At 40.1% G+C, this 22,056-nt stretch overlaps 1 protein-coding gene and 1 pseudogene across 1 annotated transcript in view; one reads left to right on the top strand and one right to left on the bottom strand.

The window, feature by feature from the left end:
- Positions 1-22,056, bottom strand: part of RASGRF2 (Ras protein specific guanine nucleotide releasing factor 2) — a 189,854-nt gene that overhangs the window by 152,284 nt on the left and 15,514 nt on the right. The gene's annotated exons all lie outside the window — the stretch shown is intronic.
- LOC150008616 (splicing regulator SDE2 pseudogene) lies at positions 13,185-16,632 on the top strand (annotated as a pseudogene).

The following is a 22,056-nucleotide window of genomic DNA, read 5'->3' as shown; positions in this document are numbered from 1 at the left end:
TAATAAAAAAGACTGCTGCTGGAAGGCTCTTGTCTGGGTAACAATTCTATTTCCCAGGAGTGAAGGCACACTAACAACAGAGAAAGAAAAAAACATCCTCTTGGATCACAAATATCATCTCAGTCTCTTTAGAACAATCTGTTTAGAATAGTGCTGCTGAACTAAGGCTGTCTGCACCCTTGAGTCTGGTAGACATACTCAATCTATTTAAATAGTAAGTGAAAAAATATATAAAATAACCGTGATAATACTCACTGGTGCATAACTTGGCTGTGCAACTAGTCACCACCCCCACAGCTCACGGATTCTCATTTTGGAACAGCTAGCTCCCAAGCGACAGAGGCTAGGGCAGGAGCAAGTGCTTGATGTCCAGTTATGCGTGTTGTCCTGGCTTCATGTGTGGTCTTCTTGGTATTGACTCAGAAGATATAGTGTCAGTGCTACAGCTCTGTTTGAATTCAGCTGGCCTATAACATTACCAGTTATAGTTGTCCGTATTTTGGGTACCATGTTGAAGAAACCCAAACTGAACAAAGCCTTTCTTTATTGAGTCATTAACAATAAGGGTGCAAAGAACACAACGAACAGAATCTACCCTACGAAACTTGCTGTATTCAAACACAAGTCTCACATTATCTAAGCCTTCTGCATTGCTCTGATAAACCAGTGTTGGGTAAAGTCTGATGTGTCCTTGACATTTAAACTTTTATTAGGAAAAAATCATAAACCATTGCTCATGACTGAGTATGAGAGCCTAATTTACTAAATTATTGTTTTTTATTAAGTTGTTCAAAAGTAAGAGCTAGATCCTGTCTTTTCCATAGGGAAAAAAGAATATAAACTAAGGTCATGTCTCAGTTGGGACTTTGAAGCAAAATGGAGACATTAGCCTCTCCAGGGTGACATTAGCAGGGTGGGTGGATTTCTGACTTGGTGGCTCAGGGTTCCAAAAGCAAGTCTTCCTTCAGCCACCTCAGCCCAAGCAGCCGACATATGAATCAAGAAACTGTCTTGGAAGTGGCCCTCTAGTCCCAGCAGTTACAGTTGAAACCATTCCAGCCCCTAGCTGTCCCAGCAGTGGCCCCAGGCATGGCAGAACAGAGAAGAGTCATCTTCACTGCGCCCTTTCTCACTTCTAGACCCACAGAATCTGTGAATGTCATAAAATGATTGATATTTTATGCTGCTGAGATTTGGGCGGGAGGGTGTTATAAGACCACCCCTTTCTATTCCCATCCTGGGGTGCAGAGTTCAGGCAGTTTAGCAGCAGGCCCAAACAAACAAACGAAAATAAATAAAATAAAATGAAAACACAGAAGGCTGTCCTTTAAAGAACTGGACTGAGGAGAACTGAAGCAGCTGACACAAACCTATAGGTACTCTCAGAACAGAAACTGTTACCCGTCTGGCTTGGGGAGTGCGAGTGGGAGTGGCTATGAGAAAGCCATGCGGTGTGGTAGTGAGCTCCCTGCTGCTTAATTACAAGAAAGCCAAGACTTCCCCCACCCCATTAAAGAGATCCCAGTCAGCCTTCTTGGCTCTTTCATGTTAAATAGGAAAAGGTAAACACACTTCAACCTCTATAAATCTTGCTTCCTCCAGAAACCCCACTGCATCAGTTAAGATCCCAGAAGGAAACCAATGGCACCCTCAGACTAGATAATTTACAGTTTTTTTTCAAAACTGAGAAAAACAAAGTACAGTAACTTGTGGGCTAGCAATAGTGGAACTATCAACCCTCTCCAAGAGATAAAGGGAGTAAGTATTTACCCAAATAACAAAGGCAGGGAGTTCACAAGAATGCCACTGTGAAAGGAAGAGTGGCCTTCAGTAGAAGTCACATAGCCAAACGGAGGCAGCATCACAGGAAAGGATCCAACAGCCTGAACAGTCTGTCCACATCCTTCCCATTGTTGCTGCTCTTCTGTTGGGCTCCTTATTGGCTAAGCCTCCCTGAAGCCACCGGGCGTGGGAGCCAGCTGATACAATCCATAGAGATGGAGAGTAGGGCGAAGAAGAGGGAGAGTGGGTCTACAGGGCCATAGTAGAAGCATTCTCTTTGTCTTCCTATGAGAAAAACAAAAGGCAATAAAGAACTCCAGGGAGGGGAAAATGCAAAAGAAAGTCATGGTGCAAATAGGAAACCTACTTTTTTAGTAACCAGATGTGTAAGTACATCGGAAAGAGAATTTATCTAAACTTATTTCTTAAAGACAAAGCGGTCGTGGCATTTCTTAGAGAAAGAAATCTAATCACAAAATACCTGTGCATGCTGCAATAAAACCTACTTCCAGCTTCTGTCTCTCAAAAAGCAACCTACAGGTAACTGTTTGAATTTCAGAATGTACAGTTTCAATTGTACTAATTTTACAGTAAAAGTGAGGGGAAGAGAGGAAGAGGAAGGGCAGAAAGTAGAATCAAAAAGTACTGTTTAAAGTTGATGAAACAAGAAGTAGAAATTTATAAATACAATTAAAAGTTATAAAATAGGAATATGGTGACCAAGCAGTGGAAAGGTGACCTCAGGCTTTATTTGCCCAATAACTGAGCATCTTCCCCTGGACATTTCAGCTTCTGCAGGAAATAGTTCAGAAACCATATTGTCTTCTTGTTCTGGTTATTCAAACTGCTCCTTCTTTGGTGTATATGAGTTAAGCAAGGAGAACTAAGAACGATGCTTTCTCTTTCTAGCAAGTTCTTAGGCTATGTTTCTACTAGTTCTTATGCTATGTTTCTACTGTAATCTTCCTATTAAAAAGATGCAGTTACTGTCAATGGAGAGCTGAAGGCCTTGACAACTGTAAAGGAAAATAGTTGCTGATTTTCATTTTATGCTTTGGATTTCACTTTTGTATGAACTACAGAAATTGTTGCAATTTGTGACAAAACAAATGAGTCTCACAGGAACTGTGAAACTATTGCTGTTTCAGTGAATTTCCCCTTTAGCTATCTTGTCTGGATAAATACACCAGGAAAGAAAAAGCTATTTGGGCTCCATTAAAATCATACTTTGTTGTTGTTGTTGTTGATAGATTTAACTAAACAAATTTATTGAGATTGTGGTTGCTGTAAGATTGTGGTCTGTTCTTGTATTAAGAAGTCTCTTCATACTTGCCTCAAGTGAACTGTCAAGCATTTGAGAGTCAACAGTATCCCTGAGCACAGAAAAGACCCTCTACAACCTAGGCACCAGATACCATATCATAAAGTCAAATCTGACGGCTTCCAAAGAAGATTCAGGAAGGTAAGTTAAACCATTTGGTCTATACCTGCAGCTCCTCATAGTAGAGGTAAACCAGTCAGAATCCTCTTTTGGTGGGGAAGGGAAATAATGGTGGAAAGAAGGGGAAGAGACTAGCCAAAGAACATGTATGAATGACCCATGGACATGGACCACAGTGAGGGGATGGCTTGGGGAGCAGGGGGTGGGCTGGGCAGAAGAGGGAAAGGGGAAAACTTAGGACAACTGTAATAGAATAAAAATAATAAAAAATAAAATAAAACCCACTTTTAACATCTCAAGAATGATTGAAGTACAAAAAAAGTATGCTTTGTGTTTATATATATTACTCTGAAAGGTTTTTGGTGGTTTCTTTCTTTTTTTTAATTTTTGGTAACATTGGCTAAGAATGTTTTAACTCAATTAATTGCCAATATAAGGAGTCTTTAGTTGTAAAAATATTTACTGCTAGCTAATTTTGTTTGTTTATTTTGAAAATTAAATTTATTGGAGTGACATTGTTAATAAAGTTATATAGGTTTCAAGTGTACAGTTCTATGATACATCATCTGTATATTGCATTGTACACCCAAAAGTCAAATCCTCCATCACTGTATATTTGACCTCCTTCACCCTTTACTACCTCCCCATCCTCCTTTCCCTCTGGTAACCACCATGCTGTGGTCTGTGTGAGTTCTTGTTTTTCTTGTTTATTCTTACACCAAACAAACAATCCAATTTAAAAATGGGCAGAGAACATTAGCAGATACTTCTCTGAAGAAGACATACAAATGGCCAACAGATATATGAAAAGATGCTCCACTTCACTAGCTGTTAGGGAAATGCAAATCACCTGCAATGAAATACCACCTCACAGCTATTAGAATGGCTATTATCAACAAGACAGGTTATAACAAGTGTTGGAGAGATTGTGGAGAAAAAGAAACCCTCATTCAACTTCTGGTAGGAATATAAACTGGTACAGTTGCTATGGCAAACAGTACAGAGACCTCTCAAAATATTAAGATAGAGTTACCAAATGACCCAGCAATGCCTCTTCTGGGTATCTACCCCAAAAATTTGAAAACATTTATTTGCAAATACTATGCACCTCTATGTTCACTGCAGCTTTATTCACAGTGGCCAAGACACGGAAACCGTGCAAATGTCCTTTGATAGATGGTTGGATAGAGAAGATGTGGTATACACTAGGCCATAAGAAAAGATGAAATACTGCCATTTGCGACAACACGGATGGACCTTGAAAATGTCATGCTAAGCTAAATAAGTAAGACAGAAAAAGTCAAGAACCATATGATTTCACTCATATGTGGGTTAGCTAATTTTTATGACATGCCCCAAACTTATAAATTTCATGTTCTTGCTAGAAAGAGAAAACATCCTTCTTAGTTCTCTTTGCTGAATTCATATGCACTAAAGAAGAAAAACACAGTTTTTTTCAAGTCTCCCTTAATTTCCTTCTGAATTTTCTTTGTTATGTTAACAAAAATTATGTTTTTAACCTCAGAGGTATAATTTAGCTGTTTTGCAATATGTCTGTCCCTGAAATTGATGATTTATGTAGTTAGTTTACATACAAAATAGTCTATTGAGTCCAATATTGTAATTATTTTCTTCAACGTGCTAGTTTAATTTAAGATATAAAATCAAGAATAAGCACTTAAGGTTCTAAGGTAAGCAATAAAGGAAATAAAAATAGTGATTTGACTAATAACTACCAGGAAGAGAGGAAAGGAGGTGGAAGAGCAGAGGAGATACTGTAATGCACAATGTCAATAAATAGTCAAGAAGCAGTGCTTTGTATATTCATTAAAACTTCCAGAAGAACGAAAGGGAAAAACAGTTAAATGCTGTTGGCTCTGAGAAGTGGGATTAGAAATGAAAATGAGTAGGTGGTAAACTTGTCTTTTCATTTTAAACCCTTTTGTTCTACCCAGATCATTTTTACCATGTGCATACACTTGGATAAATATTGTTAATTTGTGTAAACATATAAACACAAATATACAATAAAACCCCAGAAGATTTTGTAGAAATTGAAAGGCTGATTCTAAAATCTAAATACTATAATATATATATATATATATATATATATATATATATATATATATATATATATATATAAAATTCTACAACAGGCAATGCTACAGTAACAATAATCAGATTAGAAATTGTTCAGGGCCAGAAGTTAGAAAGAAGGTCTACCACAAAGGGGCCCAAGTCAACTTTACGGTTGATAAAAATATTCTATATTTTAATTATGATGGTGGTTGCACATTTGTATACATGTGCCCAAACTCATGGAAATGTATATTCTAAATAGATGAATTTTATTTTATATAAGCAATACTCCAATTGAATTTTTTGAAAAACGTACTAATTGTTTGAGAAACTGGGAGAAAAAAATCCACTACCATTCCCTCAGGAGAGTATATTCCCATACATGATTTCAAATCACAATGCTTTTGCAGCCCACCTAATTTTGCTTCAAGCTATCATGCCAGTGAATACAAGCTAAAAGGGTGGTTCTTCACAACAGAGGCTGTCACACAGGCAAGGCCATGGTACTGCCTTGCCATTCATCTGTGAGATTTGTGCATGAGAAAAGGTGTTTTCTCCAGCACTACAAAGATGAAAATGTAAGAAGGTCTGATTTTTGTCTTGCAGTCTGAAAACTCTTCTCTCATAGATTCATTAGGACAAGGATGACAAGGCCTTGCAGAAACCTGACAAAGCCACCAGCTCACCACCTCTGTTTTCTTTCTTCTGCACTGCAGTTGGAGTGCTGCCCCTGCCTAAGGTGTGCATGGCTGCCCAGCAGCCTTATCCGCTGAACTCTACCAGAGGCCAGGTTCTGTGTTCAGTCCTGAAGCTACAGCAATAAACCAGAGATAAGCTTTCTCGTGATGCTAATGTGAAGACAGGATTTCTTTACCTTGAATAAAAACTCAAAGCATTTGTGTAGGACCATGAAGTTAGTTAGAGAAGGTGCCATTTGTCTTCCTTTGCCCTCCCTGCCCTCACACACTCTCCTTCACCCTGCTCCGTGCTCCGGGGGGCTGAGGTGTATGGAAACCCTCTGTCTTTCTACTGGGTAAGGCCCATGTGAGCCACCACCAGGAGGTAGGACAGGAAAAGAGTAACATTAAGAGAGCCATTCTCCAGCTCAACTACCTACCAGGGTAGGTTGAATCCCTCTCTAGTTTTTGTCAAATAGACAATTCCCCAGAGCTAGCCTGCTCCCTTTCTGTAACCACTTCCCTCCCGCATACCTTCAGACCTAGATGCATAATGGCTCCCTGCCCTAGCCAGTGCCAGGCAGTGCCCTGTGCCCTGTTGGTTCCCAAAACCCTGCCCTCACCCATATAAATAGTCTCTTTATTGAAGGCACCTCAATTACTCAGTTTGAGACTATCAGTTCTTTTATTCCGAGACTTTGACTAATACAGAAGACTTTAGTGACAAAAGGGACCCTGATGATATATTAAAGCCCTCTTAGGAAACTGAGCAATCAGCAGCAGCCACTGGATTTAATCTATTTTGTATATACTATCCCTAAAATTAAAGTTGACGACTTTCTGCTAAAGAGTTTTTGTCACAAGTTTTCTTCCTTTTATAAGCAATTGAACTTAACATGTTTCAAATGATAGCTCAGTTGAGCAAAATAATACTTATAGAAGACTGCATAATGGATGGTAGGATCCACCCATTCCTGTAGATGGTGAAATTTTAGCCCCAGAGGCAGTCAGAGAGATGTATATTTAGACTTCTTTAGGGCGCTTGCAAAAGGTCTGGACTAAATTATGCATACATATGCCATTAGCCCATATCCAAGGAGTGTTTGAAAAATAGCCCCACAAAACACTATCATTTATCTGAGGAATGTTGCTCAGAGTGTAATTCACTACACATACAGTAGTATTCTCTTTGGGGGGTGTTTCTTTCAAGTCTGAGTACAGGGAAAAATGCTTCACCTTAATCTTTGGGCCACCATGGATCCTATCACTGGTCAGGGAGCCTGGACGCTCCCGACCAAACTTGTAGCTCACTTCTAACAGGTGAACAGCATCTTCCAGGAAATGTTCTGTGTGCTGACACTACCTCTAGCTTCTTTTCTTTCCACCCCAACTTCTTGTTTATTTTATTTTATTTTTATTTTTTATTTGCATGGGCTGTGATATAGGCTGAATGTTTGTATCTCCTAAATATTCATATGTTGAAACCTAATCCTCAGTGTGATGGTACTTGGAGGTAATTAGATCAGGAGGGTGGAGCCTCATGAGCAGGAATAGTGCCTTGTGAAAAAGATCTCAGTTTGTTCCCATGACCCTTTTGACAAGTGGGGACACAGGGAGAAGAAGATGGCCAGCTATGAACCAGTAAGTGGATCTCAAGACCAGACACTGACTCAGCTGGTGCCTTGATCTTGGACTTCCTGTCCTCCAGAAGTGTAAGAAATAAATTTCTGTTGTTTATAAGCCACCCAGGCTATGGTATTTTTGATACAGAAGCCTAAACAGACTAAGACAGGCTGTATCAAATCCTTTTTGAAATGAGGCTGAGATAATTCCAAACAAACTTTCAAAAAAGACTGAGAATAGTGATATGTATCCTTCCTTGTGAAGCTTAATCTTTATTTTAAAACTCTATTAAAACCATAAAGAAGCTTAGATTAGGATGATCACCTTTATAACTTATTCTAAGCTTATCCTAGAACTAACTCCTTCTTATTTGTTAAAGAATTTCTTCTTTTTGACAAGTAAGACCCTGGCTGTACCTCTTGCTAATTCTCCTCTGCATATTAGAATACTAATTTTCACCTTATTAACCAGAAAAAGAGCATAACAGATATAATACTACATTGGTTGAACTTATAGAAACCCTGAAGAACCTCAATTCCCTGTGACATGTCTCTGACAGGCATGTGATGGCCCCAGGGCTCCTGGGTGGGATGGCGGAGGCAGAGTCCCACCGAGGACAGTGCAAGCTTTACTGAGGGTCTCTCTCTCTCTCTCTCTCTCTCTCTCTCTCTCTCTCTCTCTCTCTCTCTCTCTCTGTGTGTGTGTGTGTGTGTGTGTGTGTGTGTGTGTGTGTGTGTGTGAAAGGCAACAAGGCTTCTCTGATATAAGACAGGAGTTAGGGGAAGAGTGGGATGGGACCAGGAGACACTGGGAAGCGATGTGGCAAGTACTGATATGGAAAACCATTCTTCATTATGACCATCTCCCAGGAAATCCTATCCAAAGAGTCACCCTCTTGTGTACAGAGCCCACCAGCCTGTTATATTTACCCATGGCAACACTTTCTTAGCTAAGGGCCTTCTGCCTCTAGGATTTGTATTGATGTTGTTAGATTAAAAGACTCCTCCCCTGATTTGCCAATGAAACTTCAGACAAGGGTTTGATCTCCAAGATATATAAAGAACTTATAAGACTCAACACCAAGAAGACAGACAATCCAATTAAAAAATGGGCAAAGGACCTGAACAAACACTTCTCCAAAGAGGATATTCAGAGGGTCCATAGGCATATGAAAGAATGCTCGACATCACTAGCCATCAGAGAAATGCAGATTCAAACCACAATGAGATACCACCTCACACCAGTCAGAATGGCCATCATCAACAAATCAACAAACAACAAGTGCTGGCGAGGATGTGGAGAAACGGGAACCCTACTGCACTGTTGGTGGGAATGCAGACTGGTGCAGCCACTATGGAAAACAGTATGGAATTTCCTCAAAAAACTAAAAATGGAACTGCCTCTGAATCCAGCAATCCCATTGCTAGGATTATACCCGAAGAATCCTGAAACCTCAATTCAAAAGAACCTATGTTCACAGCAGCACTATTTACAACAGCCAAGTGCTGGAAACAGCCTAAATGCCAATCAGTAAATGAGTGGATCAAAAAACTGTGGTACATATACACAATGGAATACTATGCAGCAGAAATAAAGAAGGAACTCCTTCCATTTGCGACAACATGGATAGAACTAGAGAGAATTATGCTTAGTGAAATAAGCCAGGCAACAAAAGACAAATACCATACGGTATCACCTAACACAGGAAACTAATGAACAACACAAACAAATAAGCAAAATAAAACCAGAGGCAAGTAAACAAGGAAAAGACTAACAGTAAACAGGGGGAAGGGGAGAGGGGAGAAATGGGGAAAGAAGGAGAAGAGTCTAGTCAAGGAACTAGTATAAATGACCCATGGGCATGGACTGCAGGGTAATGGGGTGGGGATTGACTGTGGGAGAAGGGGTAGATGGGGTTTGCGGTGAGCAATGGAGGAAGAAGTGATACAACTGTAATAGAAAAAACAATAAATAAAAATTTTAAAAAGACCCCTCCCCTGGAAATGTATCTGTTCAAACTTCAGCTACTCAAAATATTTCTGTAAAATGTGAACATGTTTACATAATTTAAAAAGGATAACATTTTTTAAATAAAAGCAACTATTTTTCTTCTGTATATGTCATCTTAGGAACACATTTGATAATTGAGAAGCTTCTTTAAATGTATATCAATGCACACATTCAAAGATACAAAAGCAAACAGGCACACCAAAGCAGCCCTATTAGTAAAATAAAACAAAACAAAATGTAAAAGGGTATGTAAGGTGGGACTTTGTGGTAAAACTGGAGAAGGTGAAAAAGGTCCTGTCACTAGAGGAAGCCTGATAACGTCTTCTTGAATGTGTTAGAAATGCACTCTCAGGCCTGCCCCAGACATACTGAATCACATCTGCATTTGCAAAGGCCCCTGGGGTGATCTGTAGACCTTTGCAAGGTTTAAGAAGCCTTGCTCTAAGGTCCCTGAAATTCTGATATTCTATCAGTGAATATATAATTAGGAGGCACTGATATAAACAAGGGCTCTCAGAACTCTATAGTGAAGTGAAATTGAGGTTTTGGCATTCCTGCAGGCGAATAACCTTCCTGCTCTAGTCTGATGTACAAACCCATCTGACCCACAAAAGCACCATCACTGAGCTGAGCTCATGCAGCTCACCCTGTGTGAACCTTCGTGTACTAAGAAGTTAGCACTTCTAATGAATGATGACAGTGTGCACTTTGCTCCTTTCCGGAGTCATACCAAGAAAGTCCCATAGAATAGAGGTTAAAACCCACCAGAATGAGAGCATGGCAGCCAGCCAGCCAGCCAGACAGGGAGTCACCCATGAGAAGGAAAAACCTTGCAGGAAAGAAGGAAGGGCCAACAACAAACAGGCCCAGAGTGCCTGGGAGCTCAGAGCTTAGACTCCGGGGAGTGGGGGGACCTGAGAGTGCAGGCCCACCACCCTCACTATCCCCAGCTCCTGCCCCAGCCCCCACGAGGCTTTTACCAGGACCCACAGCCCTGTTCAATACAGCAAGGCCACTGCCACCACGGGCTCCTAGTGCAAGCCAGCTAGAGAAGAGAAAATGGCCCCAGCAGACAGGAAGCCCCGACTTCAGAACTCCTTCGGCCTGGAATGGAGGTCCTGCTTGCTCTGGTTGGAACTCTCTCTCCACTGCTTCCAGCAGCAATAAGAGTACAGGAGGGGTCAGGAGAACTCTCAGTGCTCCAAGAATGGGGTGGCCATGAAACTGTGGGTGGGAGGGAGCTCACCTACTTCCTCAGAATCTGGAGATCAAGCCACTGTGAAACAACACTTTGGGAAATGGGGCTCCAGCTGGACAGGGGAAAAAAATACCTCATGAAGTCAAATTAGTAAAGGGCCTTTCTTTTGGGTGAAAGAAGACTGGAGTCAGCAAATGGAAGGCGCTGTGTGCAAAAAAATGCGGCCCTCCTTTTTCCAGAGGACATAGCTCCTGCTTGTTCCTCAACATAAACATGTCTGCAACATTTATCTACAAAACCATGGACCCTCCCCCCTTTGGCAGCTTCAAAGGGAGGGTGGGAGGGAAGTGGAAGGGAGAAATCATAAGCACTAAGAATCCCAGAATCCAATAAACAATCCAGACAAAGAATACCATTCTAGAAATGAAAGAATAGCCCCCAGAAGACACATCCACCCCTCTCATCTCATTAGAACTCTTATTGTAATTGCATTTTGCCACAATATGATTATATTGAGTTTTATAAATTGACCGATGGCATGATTAACTACAGTATAACTACTCTGTATTATGTTGGCAGTAATGGAATACATTTCCAAATGCAAGAACATAATAAAGCCCATGCTTTCAAAGTGGAACTGTTTATTTCAGCATGTGCGGGGAGTAGGGTAGCAGCTCTGCTCACGGTCCAACTCCATCCTCCAGTTCTCATTTGCTAACACGATGGGGCACTTTATGAAAACATTTTTTCACCATTCTACAGTAATAGCTCCAAACTGCAAGAACAACATTATTAGTTGTTCCAATGATAAAGGTTGCTCAAACACAGAATTTCACACATAGGAGTCTTTATGGAGCCCCCACTACAGTAGACTGTCTAAACTAAAAATGGTTGCACAGAAATGGGCAAGATCATGAAAAACATTTCCATACATATGTTTTTGCTCAATTCTTTTAACATCTTGTATTTTTAGGCTAAACTTTTTATACAGCAGACTTAATCTGATTTTGAGTGACTTCATCTGATTTCGAGAATCAACCCACCACAGAAGGCATTCTTTCTTTTAATAAGTAACAGTACTAATGTTCAACTTTCTAATTCACAATTGATGTTACCTTAATTTTTTTAATCCCTGCAATATGCCAGTTTTATAATCATTAGGGTATGTTATACATGCACAAACTATACATATTTTCTTTTATTTTTCTCTGTTTGTATGTACAAACTAACATAATGGTTAATATTTATCAAGCACTTACTATGTGCCAGACATTGCAAACCTTTTACATATACCTTCTCTAGGCACAGTTATCTCTGCATCAGCCCTATGAGGTAGATGCTACTTTTAGCCTCATTAAGAGAAGAAAAACAGAAGCACAGAAAGGTTAGACTGCTAATATCTAGCCAAGTTAGTATCTGAAGTCAGGCAGTATGTTTCTCTCTCAATTGCTATCAAATAAATGCAAACAGTATCCATCAGGTTCTACACTATATATATTTACTGAGATTTTGAACATTTAACAATTGCTTAATTCAGCAAGACTCTAGCATTTATAACAACCTTCATAGAATGTTACTAAGAATTCCAAGTAATTTAAAAGAAAAATAAGATACGGTCCTTGGCTACAGGGACCTTCCAGACTAATTAAAGAGACAAAACTATATACATAAAATACTTTTATTTCAAAAGTACTCCTAAATAAAGGTGATAATATGCTATGCATGAAATAAGAGGAAAGATGGCAGATATAACAGGAGGTGATCCCTAATGTAGCTTTCTAAGGAAATACTGCCTGATCAAAACAGGCAAAAAGTAACAGGAAAGATGGAAGAGGCAGCTGGAGAACAGGAGGTATGTCATGAAGAATGTCAGATCATATGAGCTATTTCACTGTGGTTTTCTTTTAACCAGGAATCTACATTTTACACTTACAACTACTACTAGTCTGCCTTTATTCTCCTTTCCTCTAAGTGTTCCAGGGCAACTTTCTGAATGTTGAGTAGAAACCTGCTCCCTGAGTTCCCTCCCTGATCTGCCTCCCACAAGCACAAATGATTTACTCAAACACAGACTAGTAAGTAAACAAGTGATATCACTATATGTTCACCCCCTACTCACTTATTTCCAGAAGTTTTCTTTGCATGAAGCTGAAATGTATTGAATTCAAATGACTTAGGTTACTTGCCTGTTTATTTTAAAGATATGAAGGAACTATCTACATTCAACCAAGTTTTGTTTGGAGAACCTCTGTCTGACTTGATGTTCAGCCCAGTGCCCCAAATGATTTTTTGATCCAGTGGGAACCAAATCTACACAATGCCTGGCACATGGTTGACGTTTGGTAATAAGAACTTCCATTTCTTGAGCATCATAATGAGCAATGGGGTGTTTACTGAAGAATTAGATTTCAAGAAGCAAAAGACAATCAAATACATAAAGTCATTATACATCATGATGAGAGTTCATAAGCACTGGACAGAAGGGTGTGGTAAATTCCCTGGAGGGTCAAAAAGCTGGTCTTCTTTAGAAGAGAAGCCAATCTGACAGATATAAGAAGTTGGAAAGCATTTTGAGCAGAGAAAAGGGTAAAGCAAATGGCCTGTTAAAGAACAATGACTACCTCTGTGGCATGAATAGAGCCCAGATAAGGGGAGAGTGGAAGCAAATGGGTCAAACCCCAAAGGGCTCCAGTGCTGTGCAAAGATGGTGGGATTATCTAGCAGATACAGACATGAAGCAAAAAAATAATAGGATTATAATAATTTAGAGAGATAGATGTGATGGCAATATGGAGGATGGATTGGAAAGGAGGCCTGAGGGTCACCTAGAAGTTCAACTGAGGTAAGATGGTCTGAATTCAAGTAGTGATGAGAGAGATGAAAGGATGGACTTTAGCAAATACTAATAAATTTCTCTGTAAATTGTAGCTTAAACTCTTAAGTCAGAGATTGTTGGATCTTCCTTGTATCCCAAAAGCATCCTCATGGAGCAATTCAGACTACTGCCTTCTGAACACAGGGACAAATTAATAACTCTACCACTTTCCTTCTTTCAAGAGCATCTACTAGGCACTAACTAAATGTTTTCTACTGGTTTAGTTAGGGATAAAAAACAAACAAACAAACAAACACTGACACAGTTCTGGTGGTCAAGAAGCTCAGAGTTTAATAGAAGACAGATGGATACACGGATAATAACCACAACAATCCTGATGCTGTAAGAGGTATGTATGAGGTCGCAGATGCACAGAGAATTACAAACTACCTTGTTGGGATGCAGAAGATAACATGTGAGTCCGTTACTGTCTTAATAGTCTAAAGAATCTATCATCAATTTTTAATGATACAAATATTGCTAGTGACATTTTCCCATTAACTTAGCTGAAGTTATAAATTGTCTAAAATATATCATTTCAGATATGATATAGAATATATAGTGGAGACTATGAAATGTTTAATATTGTAAATGTTAAAAGGTAAGTCCCTTTGTACAGCTCTGGTTGCTAGCTGAGGCTCCCCTATTGACTGCTATAGTGAAAGTCATTTTCTTATCTTTCCAAGTTTCAAGTGTTAAACTGATTCTTAGCATTGAATTTCATTGTGGAAATAAACAAAAGGGTAAAAGATATCCAAAGACCTATTGGGATCAAGCACATTTACCTGACACAATAAGACCTTTGCTTTGACTCGGGAAATCTGTTTCCCTGACTAGGAGACACGGCCCTGGAGACAGCAGCGCTGGTGTGGATCTGCGCCCCGGCTTCATTCAGGTGCAGAGCAGTGCCGGCTGCTTCACCCCATGCTGGCCAAGACCTTCTCCAGCACCACTGCCAAGATCAGGATACTTCAGTGGGGTGTTTCTTTGTGAAATGTAATGGATCATTTATTAACACTGACAGCACCATGCAGCATGGAGCTGTTCACAGTTTGGAATTCAGACTTCATGGTGGAAAAGGAGGTTTGGGGTCTATGCTCTGAACACTTGGTGCTCAGACTGAGAAGACAACCAATCCAGAAGTTCGCCAGGTCTCAGTAGAAGGAGACTACGAGATGTCAGTCATGAAGAAGCGATGGCTGAATGTGTAAAACAAGCTGAGCAAGAAGCTGAAAAGGAACAGAAATGTCTAGAACGACTGAAGCGGGGAGCTCTCAGGACCCAGGCACTGCTTCATCAACTCAACTCCAGCAGCAGTGCCAGGAGATGGCTGAGCGTCTGGAGGAGCCCGTCCTCAAAGGTATACAGGCTGCCTCCAGCAAGAGGGGATTGCAGAAATCGTGCGACTCGGGGGGTCCTAACAGATCAAAAACAGACAGAGGATCTGGAGCGGTGGAAAGGAAGTGCTTCTGATTGGGCATGGAAGGACCAGAGACTGTGGAGGGTCTGGCCCTGAAAGCTCAGTTGATGACAGTGAAGGAGCACTTAGTACTTCAGGAATGAGCTTCCTAGTTCCAAAAAATGACGACAATGGTATTGAGGCAGCAGTCGAATTTTCCAGTAGTTCTGAGAGAGCAAGCGTCCTGAATACCAACTTAGCTCACCAGAAAAACTACAGACCCCTGTGACTGACTCTGGGAAGGGTATTTCAGAAGACTGGTGTGCTCAGCTGGGAGAGACATCTAGGAGGAGTGCGTGGAAAAGGAGGTGGCTACAGAAACAGAGAAAACACAGGACAAAAAGGAGACAGGGAGTAGAGGACCCATAGAAAATAGAGCAAGCAGCTAGAGCTGGACTGAATAAGGAGAAATAGACTAAATAAATGACTGATGGGGAACGAGCTGCCAAGGCAGCACCTGGAGAAGATAAGGAAAACATTCCCATTGCCAAACTAGAGGAAAGCCAATCAGGAAACACAGCTATTGCTCAGGAATCTATAGATTTATTGGCATTCAATTCTGTTGCAGAAATGGAGTTGCTAGGTCTAGAGAAGCTCATATGTTCACTGATGGCCCTGGAGTTGAAGTGTGGGGGCAGTCTGCAGGAGGGGGCAGCTTGCAGGAGGGGGCAGTCTGCAGGAGGGGCAGTCTGCAGGAGGGGGCAGTCTGTAGGAGGGGCAGCCTGCAGGAGGGGGCAGCTTGCAGGAGGGGGCAATCTGCAGGAGGGGGCAGTCTGCAGGAGGGGGCAGTCTGTAGGAGGGGCAGCCTGCAGGAGGGGGCAGCTTGCAGGAGGGGGCAATCTGCAGGAGGGGCAGTCTGCAGGAGGGGGCAGTCTGCAGGAGGGGCAGTCTGCAGGAGGGGGCAGCTTGCAGGAGGGGGCAATCTGCAGGAGGGGCAGTCTGCAGGAGGGGGCAGTCTGTAGGAGGGGCAGCCTGCAGGAGGGGGCAGCTTGCAGGAGGGGGCAATCTGCAGGAGGGGCAGTCTGCAGGAGGGGGCAGTCTGCAGGAGGGGCAGTCTGCAGGAGGGGGCAGTCTGCAGGAGGGGCAGTCTGCAGGAGGGGGCAGTCTGTAGGAGAGGCAGCCTGCAGGAGGGGGCAGCTTGCAGGAGGGGGCAATCTGCAGGAGGGGCAGTCTGCAGGAGGGGGCAGTCTGCAGGAGGGGGCAGTCTGCAGGAGGGGCAGTCTGCAGGAGGGGCAGTCTGTAGGAGGGGGCAGCTTGCAGGAGGGGGCAGTCTGAAGGAGGAGGCAGCTTGCAGGAGGGGGCAATCTGCAGGAGGGGCAGTCTGCAGGAGGGGGCAGTCTGTAGGAGGGGGCAGCCTGCAGGAGGGGGCAGTCTGCAGGAGGGGCAGTCTGCAGGAGCAGGCAGCAAGAGTCTTCCCCTTCAGCGGACTGGCAGAGGAGCAGAGACCTGGCTCCATTTGCCAAGCCTTTGAAAGGGAAGAAGAAATGAATTACGCCCAAGCTGATTTCCTATTTCCTTGTAGTCTAGCACTTAGAACTTACATAACATTGACTCTTGGTCATTGTTCCTGTTGATTTTAAAGCTGACTTGTTGATAACCCAATGCTAACTATCCTCTTTTCCATTATTAATTACATTTATAGAATTAATGTGTGAAACCATCTGAGCCTGATGTTTTTGTGGCAAGGTTTTTAAATAACAAATTTAATTTAATAAATATAAAGCTAGTCGAAAGAAAAAAGAAGTCTTTGCTTTGTACATAGAGATCTCTTCAGACTACTTTTGGTGGCCTTAGTTCACTTTCAAACATGTTTTCCATTAACTGGCAGGAGTTCCCCTAGTACTCCACCCCCTTCACATCCTTCCCGTGCTGGGTCACTTAAAAATAACTAACCATGAAGCATTGAAAAATTTCAGGAAATTATTTTAGAGGAAAAAAAATCACCAGCCATCACAATTATTGTGACATGAAAAAACCAGGGTAGATCTCGAAAGATTTTCAAATAAGAACTTTATTTTTTTAGGTATTACAAACTTCTTCACTTCCTACCAATGACTACTTGCCTTATTATTAGAACCATTTGTTTACAATATGTGACTTATTTGGGAGTAAATGCTTTTTTATCTAACATCTCTTATTACATGGCAACAATATCTATTTTTATGAATTCCTATGCCACATAAATGTTCACTATGGAATTTGAACTTTTCTTATTTCCAAGGAGCTATTTCTTACATAGTTATTAAATGATTAAATAATTGTTCTAATTAATTATATAAGATATACAGTTTATTACAGAAAATTAGAACATATAAGTGGGCATGAAGAAAATTAAAATAATCTTGGTCTTTGCAGCACACTGTGCCAGCCCACCCTGGTTCTAGAATAGACTATCAAGTAAGGGAAGAGTAACAAAGAAATTTGCATATTAAAGGTTCTAAGAAATCCTCTCAGGAAGAAATCTGCTTCACTTTGGGCAACTCAGATTTCCCCACATTTTTGGGTGTGAACCCATTTTAACAAGTAACCAACACCAAGACACACACATGGACATTCCTCATAACACATGGCTCACTTTGAGGAACGCTGCTCTAAGCTAATTTTGTAAAGTTCTATTTGATATCAGGAAAAATCCCTCATTATGAACCTTATTAATAATAGAACCAAATTCCTAGATTCTTCATCAGGCTCCCTGTTTCCTTGTTCCATTTCCCCAAACACAATGGCAGGTTATCTTTTCAACTCAATTCTGCCTCTCCCCACCCTGCATTGTTGTCTCTCCAAGTCTCCCCATGACTCACAAACCAATGAATACAGTCTACCTTGTCTACCTTTCTGGTCTTGCCCAAACATTACTTCCATTTCGAACCTAAATGTCCTTAACTTAAACCAAAATGGGCTTAGTTCTTCCTTCTTCTTACCAGTTTAACAACTTGGGTCCTTGACAGAGGTCCAGGACCTCGACTGTCCCAGCAACCCTCCCTGACACAAAGTCAGAGAGGTCCTTGTCCTCTGAACATGTACAGCCTTTACTAAGCCTCACACATCACCGGAGAACTCCTTCATCTCCTCCACAGACGGCCGTTTATAGGACTACACAGATTAGACTTTACACTTCTTTCATCAGCCTCAGTACAGTATTTCCAGCAAATGCTCAAAAACCTGCTTCGTGAGTGAATGAAGTGCCAGGGCTCTGATGAAGGGGGTCCAGCTAATAGGCACATTCAGGCCTCCTAAAATCACCAGAGCTAAGGGTGTACATTCAAACCATCAGAGGCAAAAAGTCACACTAATATCTAACCTGATCTATCATTTTAGGGCATGGGCCGTATCCCTGTGGTTCTCCACTGTTAGTAAATTCATCCATGGTCGAATTTCTGTTTCCTTTTAGAACACACATAATTGTTGACACACAATTGCTTTCTAAAGAAAAATGTAATACATTATAATTTTCTCATTGAAACTAGATGCTTGCTTTTTAAAAAAAGTACTTTTGAGCATGAGAAAGGAGTTGTCTGGGACACCTTCTGAAGAGGAGGTTAATTACTAAATCACCACAACACACATACATGCACACACAAAGGTGAACTCACAAGCCGTAGCAACAAAAAGCATTGTATGAAAGCCTCCTTCCATGAGTTGTGCCACACAGATTGCTGAACATGCCATTTAAAAGTCTAACCCAGTGCTTTGTAAATTTTTTCAAAGCTATCAGGAAGTACAGGTATCATGATTTCCAAAGCAAATCATGACCCCTGTTCTGAAAACCCAAATGCCCTTATGGGGCTATGGAGTAGAATATTTTAACTCAGTATTATCCTGGAGAACTTGAAACCCATGCTGTGTTATCAATTAAGAAGTGACAAGCCAAATAATATTAAGAATAACAACAAGTCTTAATAAAACCAAAAATCAAGATTTTTCACTTCTTAACAGCAGCTGGGTAAGTAATGAGTGTTGGTGCTTTGGGACTACAGTAACACTGTAGATATTTACATACATAGCTCCGAAACTTGAAGTGACTTTCCAACAGATGTGCAAAGAGATTACAAAGTATCTATCTAGAAAATTCTTGCCTGGATTTTACTGTGATGTCATTAGTGGCAATCCCAAGGAATACGAGATCTGGGGTCACAGGGATGTGGCAAGTAGACTCTCTGGAAGCATCCCACTTGATGGCCAGCAAGGCTGCCGTGTGAAAAGCCAATGGGCTTTCTTCCTTTACTCAAAGTGACAGTCTCCAAACAAACCTGCCTTCCAGGACCCTAAAATAATCTTCAATGAAAACGTTTTGCCTTAACATCAAAACTAGAAAGCCCATTTATTGAAATTCACAGTGGGTAAGAAGTTCAGTGGTCTTCTTTCAGGAGTTCTGACTGTGACCAAAATTTCAGTGGAAAGAATGACAATAAGCCTAAGGAGGCAGGGCAGCTGTTAGCAACATTAAAAATAGGAAAGAATGAGTATTCTAAGCCAGGGCTTAGTTGTTTTGTTTTGCTCTTTTTAAATCACAAAAGGTAACATAATTAAATTTAAGGATGGGCTAACATGATCAAACAGTAAAATTTGCCATTCTCTAACCACAATGGAAGAACATAAGTGAAAACCCACTGCCAAAAAAAGTAGACAATATTGTAGTTGTAGGAAGAAGCAGCATTTTGAATTTTAGTGACCAAGGATCTTGTGGCCCAAGGGGTCTGCAGGAAAAGACAAAAACCAATCACAGTAAAGATCAGCTGGTACTAACACCTGCCATCCTTCCAAATAGATTTTCAGAGGAAGCACTTTGAAAGCCAAGTACTGAGTATTCCTTCTCATGTGATCATGATTTTCCCTGTCCTTATATTTAATTATTAAGGAAGGTCAAAGACCCTTAGAATATGATGCAATACAGACGTCCATATATCTCTATTCTCTTGCAAATACACACACAGCAAAGAGCTTTGAAAACATGGATAAATGCCAGGTATCTTAACCTGGAAGCTATCGCTTTTATGTCTATGATGGTGTTGCAAAATGCAACCTGAGTTAGTAAAAAATTGTAGGCAAAGAATTAACAATCAATTAAATGTGCACATTGATTGAAAACATCTTAATTTCAGAAAATGGAAAATATTATAATCCAAGTATATTTAAAATCAATGAAATATGGCCAAATTAGGCATTCCTCCTTTGTGCATTCAAATGGAGCTCATTGATCATGGCCTCAAGCACTCTAACTATAATCATAACAAATATCAACCCTAGGGAGAGCAAATTCCACCAGAGAACATTCATAGTCTAGCTTTATTTCCAGAAATTAAACTACCATGTTTGGCCATATTTATTTCTGTATTTTATTCACAAATAAGATCATACTTTATTCCAGAAATTTGCATTTTCATTGGGTTTTCAACCAGTCACAAAGCTACCTTGAAATGTAAGTGGGGTATTTATTAGAGAGAACAGTTTTTCATTACCCTCATCATTGTGGTTAAAAAGATACCTCTCACTTCCCGCCGTTTTATTTGCTCATTGTTTCTGATGTGCCTCCACCTGCCCTGACCATTTATTCATAAACACCATCCCCATGTTCACTGCAGCATTATTTACAATGGCAAAGCCAAATTTTATAATATTAAAACAACCCAAATATCTAACAGTTGGAGGATGTTTATTTTACACCTCTGTGATAGAAAGAATGTTGTGCAGTCATTAAAAATAATTTTTCAAAGAATTTTACTGGCAAGTAAAATTATTATAATGTTCAATTAAAAAAATCAGGATCCCAAACTTTACCTGCAATATGATTCCAAGTATGCCCCCTTTAAAAATATCTCTTTACTATGTGCACACACAAGGGAAAAAACCTTAAAGGAAATTTTCCAACAATCCAAAACATAGTTTTCTCTGAGAGATGGTATTTTAGATTTTAATCTTCTTATTTCACAGTTCTTTATGATTTTCAAATTTTATACAATGAACATTCTCTTTTTTGAGAATAATTTAAATTGTAATAATGTGTCTTAAAAAGTTAGAAATTGTAAAAGAAACACAACAGAGTTATTAAGAAATCAAATGGATAAAGTATATGAAAGCATTTTGAAAGCTAAATAGAATTATACACATATTATTATTTATTTTTAAAATGTCAATAATAACTACTATATTAATTTCTATTGCACCTGCATAAAAATAGAAGGTTGGATATTAGTTAAGGCTGAGGTATATTGGGGTTTATGAGCTAGTGTCTGAGACATCCAGACAGAATCAAGATTTCAAACTTCAGTTTTTGATACTCAATTATTCATAAACAAACAAGCTCTTTCTTTTAAAAATCCCTGACCAACTGTCCAAGAAATTACATAGTGACTTAGCTATTCTTTCAAAAACCTGGAATAAAGTGCAAGAATTCTGACTAGTGCCTATTTGGGCTACAATGGTACCAGGACAACCGATCACTCCTATATCTAATTTGTGGGATCAAAAAATATACACTACCTGTATCCACTCACTGATCTCCTTTTTTGCCCTAGCTTTATTAAGATATTGACAAATAACATTGTGTAAGTTTAAAGTGTACAATGAAGGTGATGATTTGATACAGTATCTGTTGTGAAATGGTTACTCTAATAAAGTTTAGTTAAGAAAGCCATCACTTCACATTGTTACCATTGTGTGTGTGTGTGTGTGTGTGTGTGTGGTGAAAATATTTAAGAGCCACTCTCTTAGCAAATTTCAAGTATACAACATAGTATTGTTAACTACAGTCACTACAATGTACATTAGATCCCCAGAAACATTACTTTAATAAATTTAAAAAAACTGCTTTTAAAAATGTTCTGTTAACATGCCACTTTATACCAAAAGGGAGAGAAATGAGTAAGCTGTAGATTTATTTATTTTTGAGTACACATTTTAAAATCTGTAAAA

This window comes from Furipterus horrens, unplaced genomic scaffold (genome assembly GCF_987537825.1).
Source record: "Furipterus horrens unplaced genomic scaffold, mFurHor1.1.pri manual_scaffold_5, whole genome shotgun sequence".
Taxonomy (NCBI): domain Eukaryota; kingdom Metazoa; phylum Chordata; class Mammalia; order Chiroptera; family Furipteridae; genus Furipterus; species Furipterus horrens.
This window is presented reverse-complemented; position numbering and strand designations above follow the sequence as displayed.